We start from the raw sequence: 13929 nt of genomic DNA, 5'->3' as shown, positions 1-13929 counted from the left end.
GCTGAATTGGTCGGGAGTATCGTTGCCTCAAATTATGCCGTGTTTACCTTTCATGGTCATGAATGGGTAAGCGCTGCATAAACTACACGATAAGAACGCAACTACTGTGCCATTCTACACCCATTTTATGGTTCAGATATCTAACATACTTTGTATAATAACTTCATATGCTGTGATTACAAGCTGTAAAGCCCATGTTATATTGCAAATTTCATAACACATTTCTATTGCATGCTGTAGTGTTTGTGCCATGTGTGAAATCTTGTGTTACTGAGTGCAGGCAGTGCTATAAGTTGTTTAGCTCTGCAACATTGCCTTTATGTATAAAATAAAATTGTAATTTACTGCATTGCTGTCTTGTGTCATTCTTTACACATGTTTTCTATTGACTATTAAGCACAGCAGTGATGATATGACAGAACTTGTCTTCTGTTCATTACATTATTAAGCAATGCACATAAATTGGCAGCAAAGCATTCACTGATTTTTAGTGAAGCAATTTGTTGCATATGCAATGAGCTGTCAAGGTTATTTAGCCGAAGTACTCAAGATGGGGCTTTGAAATGAATTGGGTGTAACGTATATGAGGTCTAGGGGATCACTTCCACCACAGGCAACGATCACCACAGCCTACCGTTTGTGTCGAATGAGCCAAGATGTATGCATTTGAATTACAGTGGTGTTCATGTGATAAACAGCAAGGCAAAAGTATTTAAGATATCCAGCAATAGTAAAGCTGAGTGATTTTTTTCACAGCCTATTAACAAAGGATGGGTGAGTGAGTGAGTGAAAGAACTTTATTCAAATTCAAATATTCAAAGTTCAAATTCATATTCAAATTTATCGCGCCTTCCACGAGTCAGCTTCGTGACCATGGATGGGTACGGCGTGATAAGTGATGTTTGTGCTTGCTTGTATTGTAGGACCTCAAAATAATCAATGTGTATATAATAACGTCACCTTGAAAAAACAAATCTGTGTATATACCGTGACTGACAATATGTGACTGTGATCAGCAATAAGACTGGCTCTGGCAGTCCGCAATTACCTACAAGTCAAAAATACGCAGGCATTTTATATTGTTACGCTAAAGCGACAGCAAAGTCGGTGGAAGAAGAGAACCAAGTGCGCTTGTCCTTGGAGCGGCTCGGTGTCGACGCGTGCACATGGGCTTCGCGTGTGCGGCACTGTAACTGCACTGTACGCGCAAGCTCTGTAACGATAACTGAATTGCATTCTGCCACACAAGTTCAGAACAGAATACTGCGTATGTTCCAATGGCGAATTCACCATTTGTGCATCGTTCAGGGACGACAACCTGGAGAAGCTATCATTCACACTGAATCTGCACTCATCTTGGTATGCGCTGCTGAACGCCCTTGTCGGAAGCTTCATGCTGAGGGAGTGAGCGTTGGCATTTGAATATTCAAATTTATCGCGCCTTCCACGAGTCAGCTTCGTGACCATGGATGGGTACGGCGTGATAAGAGCTGTTTGTGCTTGTTTGTATTGTAGGACCTCAAAATAATGAATGTGTATATAATAACATCACCTTGAAAAAACAAATCTATGTAAACCGTGACTGACAATATGTGACTGTGATCAGCAATAAGACTGGCTCTGGCAGTCCGCAATTACCTACAAGTCAAAAATACGCAGGCGTTTTTATATTACGCTAAAGCGACAGCAAAGTCGGTGGAAGAAGAGAACGAAGTGCGCAAGTCCTTGGAGCGGCTTGGTGTCGACGCGTGCACATGGGCTTCGCGTGTGCGGCATTGTAATTGCACTGTACGCGCAAGCTCTGTAACGATAACTGAATTGCATTCTGCTACACAAGTTCAATTCCAGAACAGAATACTGCGTATGTTCCAATGGCGAATTCACCATTTGTGCATCGTTCAGGGACGACAACCTGGAGAAGCTATCATTCACACTGAATCTGCACTCATCTTGGTATGCGCTGCTGAACGCCCTTGTCGGAAGCTTCATGCTGAGGGAGTGAGCGTTGGCATTTGAATATTCAAATTTATCGCGCCTTCCACGAGTCAGCTTCGTGACCATGGATGGGTACGGCGTGATAAGAGCTGTTTGTGCTTGTTTGTATTGTAGGACCTCAAAATAATGAATGTGTATATAATAACATCACCTTGAAAAAACAATCTATGTAAACCGTGACTGACAATATGTGACTGTGATCAGCAATAAGACTGGCTCTGGCAGTCCGCAATTACCTACAAGTCAAAAATACGCAGGCGTTTTTATATTACGCTAAAGCGACAGCAAAGTCGGTGGAAGAAGAGAACGAAGTGCGCAAGTCCTTGGAGCGGCTTGGTGTCGACGCGTGCACATGGGCTTCGCGTGTGCGGCATTGTAATTGCACTGTACGCGCAAGCTCTGTAACGATAACTGAATTGCATTCTGCTACACAAGTTCAATTCCAGAACAGAATACTGCGTATGTTCCAATGGCGAATTCACCATTTGTGCATCGTTCAGGGACGACAACCTGGAGAAGCTATCGTTCACACTGAATCTGCACTCATCTCGGGATGCTCTGCTGAACGCCGTTGTCGGAAGCTTCATGCTGAGGGAGTGAGTGTTGGCATTTGAATATTCAAATTTATCGCGCCTTCCACGAGTCAGCTTCGTGACCATGGATGGGTACGGCGTGATAAGTGATGTTTGTGCTTGCTTGTATTGTAGGACCTCAAAATAATGAATGTGTATATATAATAACATCACCTTGAAAAAACAAATCTGTGTATACCGTGACTGACAATATGTGACTGTGATCAGCAATAAGACTGGCTCTGGCAGTCCGCAATTACCTACAAGTCAAAAATACGCAGGCATTTTTATATTGTTACGCTAAAGCGACAGCAAAGTCGGTGGAAGAAGAGAACGAAGTGCGCTTGTCCTTGGTGCGGCTCGGTGTCGACGCGTGCACATGGGCTTCGCGTGTGCGGCACTGTAACTGCACTGTACGCGCAAGCTCTGTAACGATAACAGAATTGCATTCTGCCACACAAGTTCAATTCCAGAACAGAATACTGCGCATGTTCCACTGGCGAATTCACCACTTGTGCATCGTTCAGGGACGACAACCTGGAGAAGCTATCGTTCACACTGAATCTGCACTCATCTCGGGATGCTCTGCTGAACGCCGTTGTCGGAAGCTTCATGCTGAGGGAGTGAGTGTTGGCATTTGAATATTCAAATTTATCGCGCCTTCCACGAGTCAGCTTCGTGACCATGGATGGGTACGGCGTGATAAGTGATGTTTGTGCTTGCTTGTATTGTAGGACCTCAAAATAATCAATGTGTATTTAATAACGTCACCTTGAAAAAACAATCTGTGTATACCGTGACTGACAATATGTGACTGTGATCAGCAATAAGACTGGCTCTCGCAGTCCGCAATTACATACAAGTCAAAAATACGCAGGCATTTTTATATTGTTACGCTAAAGCAACAGCAAAGTCGGTGGAAGAAGAGAACGAAGTGCGCTTGTCCTTGGAGCGGCTCGGTGTCGACGCGTGCACATGGGCTTCGGGTGTGCGGCACTGTAACTGCACTGTACGCGCAAGCTCTGTAACGATAACAGAATTGCATTCTGCCACACAAGTTCAATTCCAGAACAGAATACTGCGCATGTTCCACTGGCGAATTCACCACTTGTGCATCGTTCAGGGACGACAACCTGGAGAAGCTATCGTTCACACTGAATCTGCACTCATCTCGGGATGCTCTGCTGAACGCCGTTGTCGGAAGCTTCATGCTGAGGGAGTGAGTGTTGGCATTTGAATATTCAAATTTATCGCGCCTTCCACGAGTCAGCTTCGTGACCATGGATGGGTACGGCGCGTGATAAGTGATGTTTGTGCTTGCTTGTATTGTAGGACCTCAAAATAATCAATGTGTATTTAATAACGTCACCTTGAAAAAACAATCTGTGTATACCGTGACTAACAATATGTGACTGTGATCAGCAATAAGACTGGCTCTGGCAGTCCGCAATTACCTACAAGTCAAAAATACGCAGGCGTTTTTATATTACGCTAAAGCGACAGCAAAGTCGGTGGAAGAAGAGAACGAAGTGCGCAAGTCCTTGGAGCGGCTTGGTGTCGACGCGTGCACATGGGCTTCGCGTGTGCGGCATTGTAATTGCACTGTACGCGCAAGCTCTGTAACGATAACTGAATTGCATTCTGCTACACAAGTTCAATTCCAGAACAGAATACTGCGTATGTTCCAATGGCGAATTCACCATTTGTGCATCGTTCAGGGACGACAACCTGGAGAAGCTATCGTTCACACTGAATCTGCACTCATCTCGGAATGCTCTGCTGAACGCCGTTGTCGGAAGCTTCATGCTGAGGGAGTGAGTGTTGGCATTTGAATATTCAAATTTATCGCGCCTTCCACGAGTCAGCTTCGTGACCATGGATGGGTACGGCGTGATAAGTGATGTTTGTGCTTGCTTGTATTGTAGGACCTCAAAATAATGAATGTGTATATATAATAACATCACCTTGAAAAAACAAATCTGTGTATACCGTGACTGACAATATGTGACTGTGATCAGCAATAAGACTGGCTCTGGCAGTCCGCAATTACCTACAAGTCAAAAATACGCAGGCATTTTTATATTGTTACGCTAAAGCGACAGCAAAGTCGGTGGAAGAAGAGAACGAAGTGCGCTTGTCCTTGGTGCGGCTCGGTGTCGACGCGTGCACATGGGCTTCGCGTGTGCGGCACTGTAACTGCACTGTACGCGCAAGCTCTGTAACGATAACAGAATTGCATTCTGCCACACAAGTTCAATTCCAGAACAGAATACTGCGCATGTTCCACTGGCGAATTCACCACTTGTGCATCGTTCAGGGACGACAACCTGGAGAAGCTATCGTTCACACTGAATCTGCACTCATCTCGGGATGCTCTGCTGAACGCCGTTGTCGGAAGCTTCATGCTGAGGGAGTGAGTGTTGGCATTTGAATATTCAAATTTATCGCGCCTTCCACGAGTCAGCTTCGTGACCATGGATGGGTACGGCGTGATAAGTGATGTTTGTGCTTGCTTGTATTGTAGGACCTCAAAATAATCAATGTGTATTTAATAACGTCACCTTGAAAAAACAATCTGTGTATACCGTGACTGACAATATGTGACTGTGATCAGCAATAAGACTGGCTCTCGCAGTCCGCAATTACATACAAGTCAAAAATACGCAGGCATTTTTATATTGTTACGCTAAAGCAACAGCAAAGTCGGTGGAAGAAGAGAACGAAGTGCGCTTGTCCTTGGAGCGGCTCGGTGTCGACGCGTGCACATGGGCTTCGGGTGTGCGGCACTGTAACTGCACTGTACGCGCAAGCTCTGTAACGATAACAGAATTGCATTCTGCCACACAAGTTCAATTCCAGAACAGAATACTGCGCATGTTCCACTGGCGAATTCACCACTTGTGCATCGTTCAGGGACGACAACCTGGAGAAGCTATCGTTCACACTGAATCTGCACTCATCTCGGGATGCTCTGCTGAACGCCGTTGTCGGAAGCTTCATGCTGAGGGAGTGAGTGTTGGCATTTGAATATTCAAATTTATCGCGCCTTCCACGAGTCAGCTTCGTGACCATGGATGGGTACGGCGCGTGATAAGTGATGTTTGTGCTTGCTTGTATTGTAGGACCTCAAAATAATCAATGTGTATTTAATAACGTCACCTTGAAAAAACAATCTGTGTATACCGTGACTAACAATATGTGACTGTGATCAGCAATAAGACTGGCTCTCGCAGTCCGCAATTACCTACAAGTCAAAAATACGCAGGCATTTTTATATTGTTACGCTAAAGCAACAGCAAAGTCGGTGGAAGAAGCGAACGAAGTGCGCAAGTCCTTGGAGCGGCTTGGTGTCGACGCGTGCAGATGGGCTTCGCGTGTGCGGCACTGTAATTGCACTGTACGCGCAAGCTCTGTAACGATAACTGAATTGCATTCTGCCACACAAGTTCAGAACAGAATACTGCGTATGTTCCAATGGCGAATTCACCATTGGTGCATCGTTCAGGGACGACAACCTGGAGAAGCTATCGTTCACACTGAATCTGCACTCATCTCGGGATGCTCTGCTGAACGCCGTTGTCGGAAGCTTCATGCTGAGGGAGTGAGTGTTGGCATTTGAATATTCAAATTTATCGCGCCTTCCACGGGTCAGCTTCGTGACCATGGATGGGTACGGCGTGATAAGAGCTGTTTGTGCTTGTTTGTATTGTAGGACCTCAAAATAATGAATGTGTATATATAATAACATCACCTTGAAAAAACAAATCTGTGTATACCGTGACTGACAATATGTAACTGTGATCAGCAATAAGACTGGCTCTGGCAGTCCGCAATTACCTACAAGTCAAAAATACGCAGGCATTTTTATATTGTTACGCTAAAGCGACAGCAAAGTCGGTGGAAGAAGAGAACCAAGTGCGCTTGTCCTTGGTGCGGCTCGGTGTCGACGCGTGCACATGGGCTTCGCGTGTGCGGCACTGTAACTGCACTGTACGCGCAAGCTCTGTAACGATAACAGAATTGCATTCTGCCACACAAGTTCAATTCCAGAACAGAATACTGCGCATGTTCCACTGGCGAATTCACCATTTGTGCATCGTTCAGGGACGACAACCTGGAGAAGCTATCGTTCACACTGAATCTGCACTCATCTCGGGATGCGCTGCTGAACGCGCTTGTCGGAAGCTTCATGCTGAGGGAGTGAGCGTTGGCATTTGAATATTCAAATTTATCGCGCCTTCCACGAGTCAGCTTCGTGACCATGGATAGGTACGGCGTGATAAGAGCTGTTTGTGCTTGTTTGTATTGTAGGACCTCAACATAATGAATGTGTATATCTGTGTATACTGTGACTGACTGACAATATGTGACTGTCAAAAATACGCAGGCATTTTTATATTGTTACGCTAAAGCGATAGCAAAGTCGGTGGAAGAAGAGAACGAAGTGCGCTTGTCCTTGGAGCGGCTCGGTGTCGACGCGGCAACCCTTTTCCCCTTTTCATCGATTCATCTTTAAATAAACGCGACCCATCGTAACAGTTTTGGTGGAGGTGCGGGGTAAAACAACGGCGCCCCCGAAGAACGACACCGACTGCTGAGGCGCAATCCGTGGAGCTTCGCCAAAGTCGCCGAATTGCCGGTCTGGCACCAGAGATGGCTAATGAGGGCGACAACCCGCCACCTTCTACCGGCGTTCCATGGCAGCCCTACATAGCGCCACGCACCTGTGCTGGAAAAGGCAACCACTCGTTTGTTCGAGAACACTCAATGCCATACGCGTTTTTTTAAAGCAAGATACCAAAGTACTTCAGTGAAAGCTCGCCGTTTTTAAGGCTATAAAACGAGAAAGCCGACGAGAACACAAGTCAAATTGAAAACAAATTATTAAGGCAAAAACCCGTAGATGGCGGCCATTGGGCCGAAAAATCCGACGTCCGGTGTTACGGCACCTAAATTCATAGTGCCACCAACAAAGGTCGTGGTTTCGAGTGCCTTACCTTAATTAACATGGAGTTCATTAAGGCACTCGAACCCACGACTTTTGTTGTTACTTAACACAGTTAATTGGGATATAGTTAATCATGGCACGCGGACCCACGACCGTTGGGGGTAGTCGAATCGTCAACCATTGGTGTTAATTAAGGCGCATTTAACCAAGATGTAGTTAATTAGGGCACTCGAACCCATGACCTTTGCTTTAATTAGGGAGAACTGCAGCAGAACTGATAGTTGAGCGAGTTGGTACGAATTCATAGTAAAATATTTAGCGCCCACAATCGACAAGTTCATTAGGGCACACCTAATTAAGGTACTCGAACCCACGACGTTTGGTGGGAAAGAACAATAGGAAGTAATTGCACGTTAAAGGTGGTCAAAATTAACCCGGAGTCCCCCACTACGGAGTGCCTCATTATCATGTCGTGGTTTTGGAACATATAAAACACCAGAATTTAATTTGCTTCTTTAAGCTCACGACGCATTCCAATGAGAATGTCAAGTTATGTAATGAATTTCTAGTGAGCGCTCACGCTTTCGCGTATATTCTCCTTAGCGTATGCTAAAGTGACTGTCAAGTTTTTGAACAATGTAACGAACATCAACTGGTAAAAGTTTTTGAACAATGCAACGAATCAACTGGGAATCACATTTCAAAAGCCAAAGTTACAAAAGACGCGCTTCTTAGTTTGCTACAGCCATCGTTTCCTCGATTTCTAATCGATGGTTAAAATCTCGGGTGAAAAAGTGCATTTTGTCACAAGTTGCAGCGCCGCACGAGCTGCGTCGATAGATCTCGCCGGGACTCACAGGGATTGCGATCACTACGGAGCAAAGTTGAACGGGAAAGTTACTAGATTTGTTGAAGGCAAAAAAAAAAAAAAAAAACACCCGGCACAAGACCGTCTACGCCTGCGTTGACTACGCCAGCGTGGCGGCCAAAAAGCCTTAGGCACCGCCGATACCGGCCGACGCCTCCGTTACCTGCGTCAAACCGGTCAAACGTAAAGCCCCTATATATAAAAAGTAGCGTCACGCTTTGAAGAATGCCGCCGCCTCCTCGCACACCCTGTCCGAGGCCGACGCCGCGTCGGTATTGGCCTAATGGCATCACGTGGACCGTCGAGCCCCCGGACGCTGGCTGCGTTTGTTTACCATCACGCTCCGTCGCTATTTTCGCCCGAGAAGTGTCTACCGACTGGCGAGGAGCACGACGATAGCGACGAACACAGTCGGCGATCGTCGAATCTGATGAGCGGTGAAAGATAAACAAGTGCACGTGTTTCAAGCGGTGTAGGCGGCGCAACGGTCGAAAAAGGAGCGCGAAAGAGAGGAGAAACGAGGAGGAGGGAAGGCGGAGGAGGAGTGTCGCTACTTTTTATATATAGAGGTTTTAGTCAAACGGCGACGAGCGCGCCCCCGCTCGGCGGTACAGGGAATGGTGACATCCGCGGCGCCGGAGATGGCAAACTGAAAGAGGTAATCTAGTGACGGTTGTCTGCAAACCGTCCGCCAGCGGTGTTGAGATGGCACGTATCTCGTTTGCAGAAATGACAGACGATTCAACTCGCTGCGGCTTTCATTGACGACCTCGCGTTCGACTCGGAAGACGCTTTTCAGTGTGAGTCGGATGAGGAGGAGCCAACCGACCTTTTCGTCGCCTCCGTGACATTGCCCTCCTAGCAAGAGACGAAAGGAACCGAGTGCCATAGTACGGGGAAAGAGCGTCGTGTCGCATTACACGGACTTCGAATTCAAGAAGCTGCTTAGGCTGTCGCGAAGTTACGGCTGCAACTCTCACTGCCAAGTTTGAAGCTTCCGCGCACTACCCGGAAGGCTGCCGTGGAAGGCCGAACTTCTCACCCAAGAAGAGAATGCTTATCGCGCTAACCTACCTGGCCACTCAAGCGTCAAAGTACAGCAATGCTGAGAAATTCGACACGAGTGTGTCTCGACAGTGCCTGGCTTCCTGCTCTCCATCAGTGCGCGGGAAATTCATTGGCCGGATCGCGAGGAAGAAGCGCTGAACAAACACGCATTTCAGGGCTTATATAGCCACCAAGTGTATCGTATCTATGCATCGTATCTGGCGCAGCGCTGGCTTCACATCTACGGCACGTGTGACGGGACCGATATCTGTATAGGTGGTGAGGGAACACACCCTCTCCCACTTCGTGTATATATACACGGCTGTTGAATAAACGGGGACGTTTCCGCTCCTCTTGCTTGGAGGCTCTGGTCATGTCTCGCCTGCGGCACACCACGATACATGGTATCAGAAGAAGGATTAACGCCGACGTCCAGTCTTCGTGAACCGAAGATTATATACAAGACCAGCCCCATGGACTTCCTGAAGCCACCAGGCCCGCTGAGCTCGGCTGATGAAATTGCCAAGAACTGGCAGGCATTCAAGCAAAGGTTCGAATTTTTTCTCGCCGCAGCAGAACAGCCTACCGGCAAGCCTCGAAAGGAATCATGCAAGACAGCACTTCTGCTAAGCGTTGCAGGCGAGGAAGCCATCCACACACCATCAACACGTTCAGCTTTGGCGAAGACGAGAGCAGGAATAACTACGCCACCGGCATTGCGAAGTTCGATGCATATTGTGCGGCGCAGCAGAACGAAGTCCATGAGCGCTACGTTTTCCGTACGCGCTTTCAGGCCCCTGGTGAGCTTTTCGAACCTTTTTTGCGAGACTTAAAGAACCAGGCACGAGCATGCAACTTTGGCTCTCAAATCGACGCGGACCAAATTGTTTATGGAACTAACGACGAGAAACTTCGGGAAAGGTTGCTCCGGGACACTATGCTGAATTTACTGCAGGCTGAGCAGCAGCTGAAGCGGCAGCAGTGCAACAAAAAGTTTGGGCACGGGAGGAAAGCCACATTGACATTCATTTTTTCTTGCGCTAAGTATAGTAGGACGCCACAGGGATGGAACAGACACTGAAATGAAGCGGACACGAAGTGACACACGGGAGCGCAACGTCACTTCGTGTACGCTTCATTTCAGTGTCTGTTCTATCCCTGTGGCGTCCTACTATACTTAGCGCAAGAAAAAATTAATGCACATCAACTAGCCCAATTCATAGCTCTTCTACACATTTACATGATGCGTAAGGAACAAACACCCAAGTAAAAAAAAAAAGTGAGTTGCCTGAACATTGCAAGTGTCCCAAGTGCGCACGTATGCACCCGCCACGAAGGTGTCCTGCATTCGGGAAAACATGTGGCAAATGTGAACGCCCTAACAATTTGGCTATCTGCTGCAGACAATTTGCCGATATTGGCGAACTTCAAGGCGGTGAAGATAACTGACATTCTGGACTTGTCAAGCTGCGCAGCAAGCCAACACGACTGGACAGTTGTCGCCCAAATCAAGAACGTACCAATTGAATTCAAGGTCGATAGAGGAGCGCAAGCAAATCTACTACCTTTCGGATGCTACCGTAAAATTCGCCCCAAGCCGCTCCTGAAACCAAGCAGCGCGGTGTTACGTTCGCATGACGGAGGGGTTGTCAAGCATGATGGTGTTATTCGTACAGAAATAGCACTAGGATGACCGTTGCGCCGTCCTCGACTTCTTCGTGGTGTCCAAGGGGCAGCAGGCCGTCCTGGGCTTACAGGCTAGCGAAAATCTTGGGAGGACTTGTGTAGTATCTCAACAGTTCTCAGGAAGTCGCAAAGAACTTTCGCCACTTGTTCACAGGAACCGGGTGCTTGGAGAGGGTCTATCGAATGATTCGACGTGACGACGCCACGCCAATCGTCCAAGCAGGCCGACCAGCACCGCTGGCTCTGCAAGAACCCTTGCGAGAACTGGGACGCATGGAGCGCGCAGGCATCATAACCAAAGTCACCGAGCCCACAGACTGAGTAAGCCCATTGGTCATTATTAGAAAGAAAGACGGGAAAACTTGAGTGTGTATCGACCCTAGGAGGAGTAACCAATGCATCTAGAGAGAACATGACGCAATGCCGCGAAGGGAACACATAGCGGCAGAGTTAGCGGGCGCTAGTTTCACCCGTCTTGACGCGAACTCTGGTTTTCACCAAATTCCGTTGGACAACGAAACCTCACCAATTTGCACTTTTGCAACGTCATTCGGGCTCTAGAGATTTCTGCGCTTACCGTTTGGCGCCTGAGGTATTTCAGAAAACGCTAAATGAAATTGTTGAAGGCCTTCCTGGGTATACGTTGATGATGTACTAGTGTGGGGGTCGTCGAGCCAGGAGTACGACAGACGCCTGCAGTCGGTACTGCAAGCAGCAGAACGCGGAGGACTGACATTTAATCCAAACAAGTGTTCCGTTGGTGTCGGAAAAATCGAGTTTCTTGGAGACGTCATTGAGCAGGAAGGCATCAAACCAAGCACATCACTGACAAAATCAATGCTACAAATTCCACCGCCGATCGACAAGCTCGCAGTACAGAGAATGCTAGGAACCGTGAATTATTCCAGCAATTTATGCCGTCATTGGCCCAAAGGACGACGCTTCTCAGAAATCTTACAAAGCAGAATACTGCGTTTGACTGGACGCCTAATCACACTAAAGAATGGAGGCAGCTTTGCGAAAGTTTAAGTAGAGAGCCTTTACTAACCGCGTTCGATCGAACAAAAAAGCAACAAAGGTGTCATGTGATCCATCGCGAAACGGAATTGGCGCAGCGCTATTGCAGTGCCACCAGGACACATGGAAGCCAGTCGCATATGCCTCGCGGGCACTTACAGAGTGCGAACAGCGTTACTCGCAAATTGAAAAGGAGGCGATGGCGGTGGCATATGGCTGCGAGAAGTTCAACCATTTTGTCTATGGTCAGTCGTATATTCTTGAAACTGATCACAACCCCTTGATTGTCATCTTGCAGAAGGCCATTGGAGACATGCCCCGAGGTTGCAGCGGTTTTTCCTGCGTCTTCTTCGCTATGACGTAAAACTTCAGTTCACACCAGGGAAGCAACTGCTTCTCGCCGACATGCTGTCACGTGCAACAACCGCACCCATCACGGAAAACGACGTCATCAACGACGACACTGAAATGCACGCAGTAAGTGTTGTATCTTCAATTGTCACCGGTAACACCTGGAAGAGGTTGGCTATGGAAACTAGTCGGGATGAAGAATTAAAGCAAGTTCTTAGGGACCTGGCGGCAGGAAAATCACTCCAAGGCCATTGGAAGTCTTTTGAAGGAGAGCTTTCTCAAGTGAACGGAGTCCTACTAAAATATCGCAAAGTTGTAATTCCGGCTACCATGAGGAAACAAACTTTGGAACGCATTCATCAAGTCCATCTGGGCATCAATAAATGCAAATCACGAGCCAGGCAATGTCGTCTTCTCGCCAGGAACCAACCGTGACATAGAAGCTTTCGCACAGGCGTGTTCTGCATGTAAAACGAACGCGTACAGACATCCTCCAAGAGCCGTTAAATTTACGCCCAGTACCTGATCAACCGTAGTATCGTGTCGGCATCCATATTTTTGAGCATGGTGGACGGTCATACCTGTGCGCCTACGACGCATTATCAAACTTTCCTGAAGTAGAGCTGCTAAAAGACACTACCGCGACAGCAGTCATTGAAGCAACAAGTGCGATGTTTGCTAGATACGACATACCAGTTGAAGTTTGTTCGGATAACAGGCCACAGTTTTCTAGCCATGCTTCCGCTGAATTTGCCCGAAGGTCCGACTTCAACCACACCACTTACAGCCCTAGGTACTCCCAGTCCAACGGTCTGGCGGAAAAAGGCGTACAAGTAGTTAAGTGGATTTTAAAGAAAAGTTCTCAAATGAATCAAGATTTTTGACTTGGTCTTGTTGCCTACAGATCTACTCCAATGGAATCCGGACCATCACTTGGCGAAGTACTTCAAGGAAGACGACTACGGACAACGTTGCCCGACGTCCGGTCATGTCCATGTCGCAGCGTACCGACCATTCCAGCCGACAACTACCACCGCTCAACCCTCGAGACACGGTACGCATCAAAGAAGGGGCGTGGGCCAACAAAGGTCAAATATCCCCCCGGTCCTATAAGATAATCACTGAAGACGGCACATTCCTACGGCGCAATCGGCGACATATGCTGCCTACAAGAGAAGCTTTTAGACACGGAGGCCTTTGTGAGTCCGAGGAGGACCTGCGCGAAAGAGCTGACGAAATATCTTCAGCATACAGCAGCAACGATGCTGCAGAGTCACCGGCCACAACTTGCAACATTCCTGCCGCAGTCGACGGTCCTGCAGGCTTGCAGCAGAACCAAGAATCTGCGTTCAGAAGTTTCGCGCACATTATCGACCCAACTAACACGAAACGTAATTACGTCCACTCTATGGCTAAAGCATCAAGCTTTCTGAAACCTTTCCGAC

This window comes from Dermacentor silvarum, chromosome 1 (assembly GCF_013339745.2).
Source record: "Dermacentor silvarum isolate Dsil-2018 chromosome 1, BIME_Dsil_1.4, whole genome shotgun sequence".
In the NCBI taxonomy this organism is placed as follows: domain Eukaryota; kingdom Metazoa; phylum Arthropoda; class Arachnida; order Ixodida; family Ixodidae; genus Dermacentor; species Dermacentor silvarum.
This window is presented reverse-complemented; position numbering follows the sequence as displayed.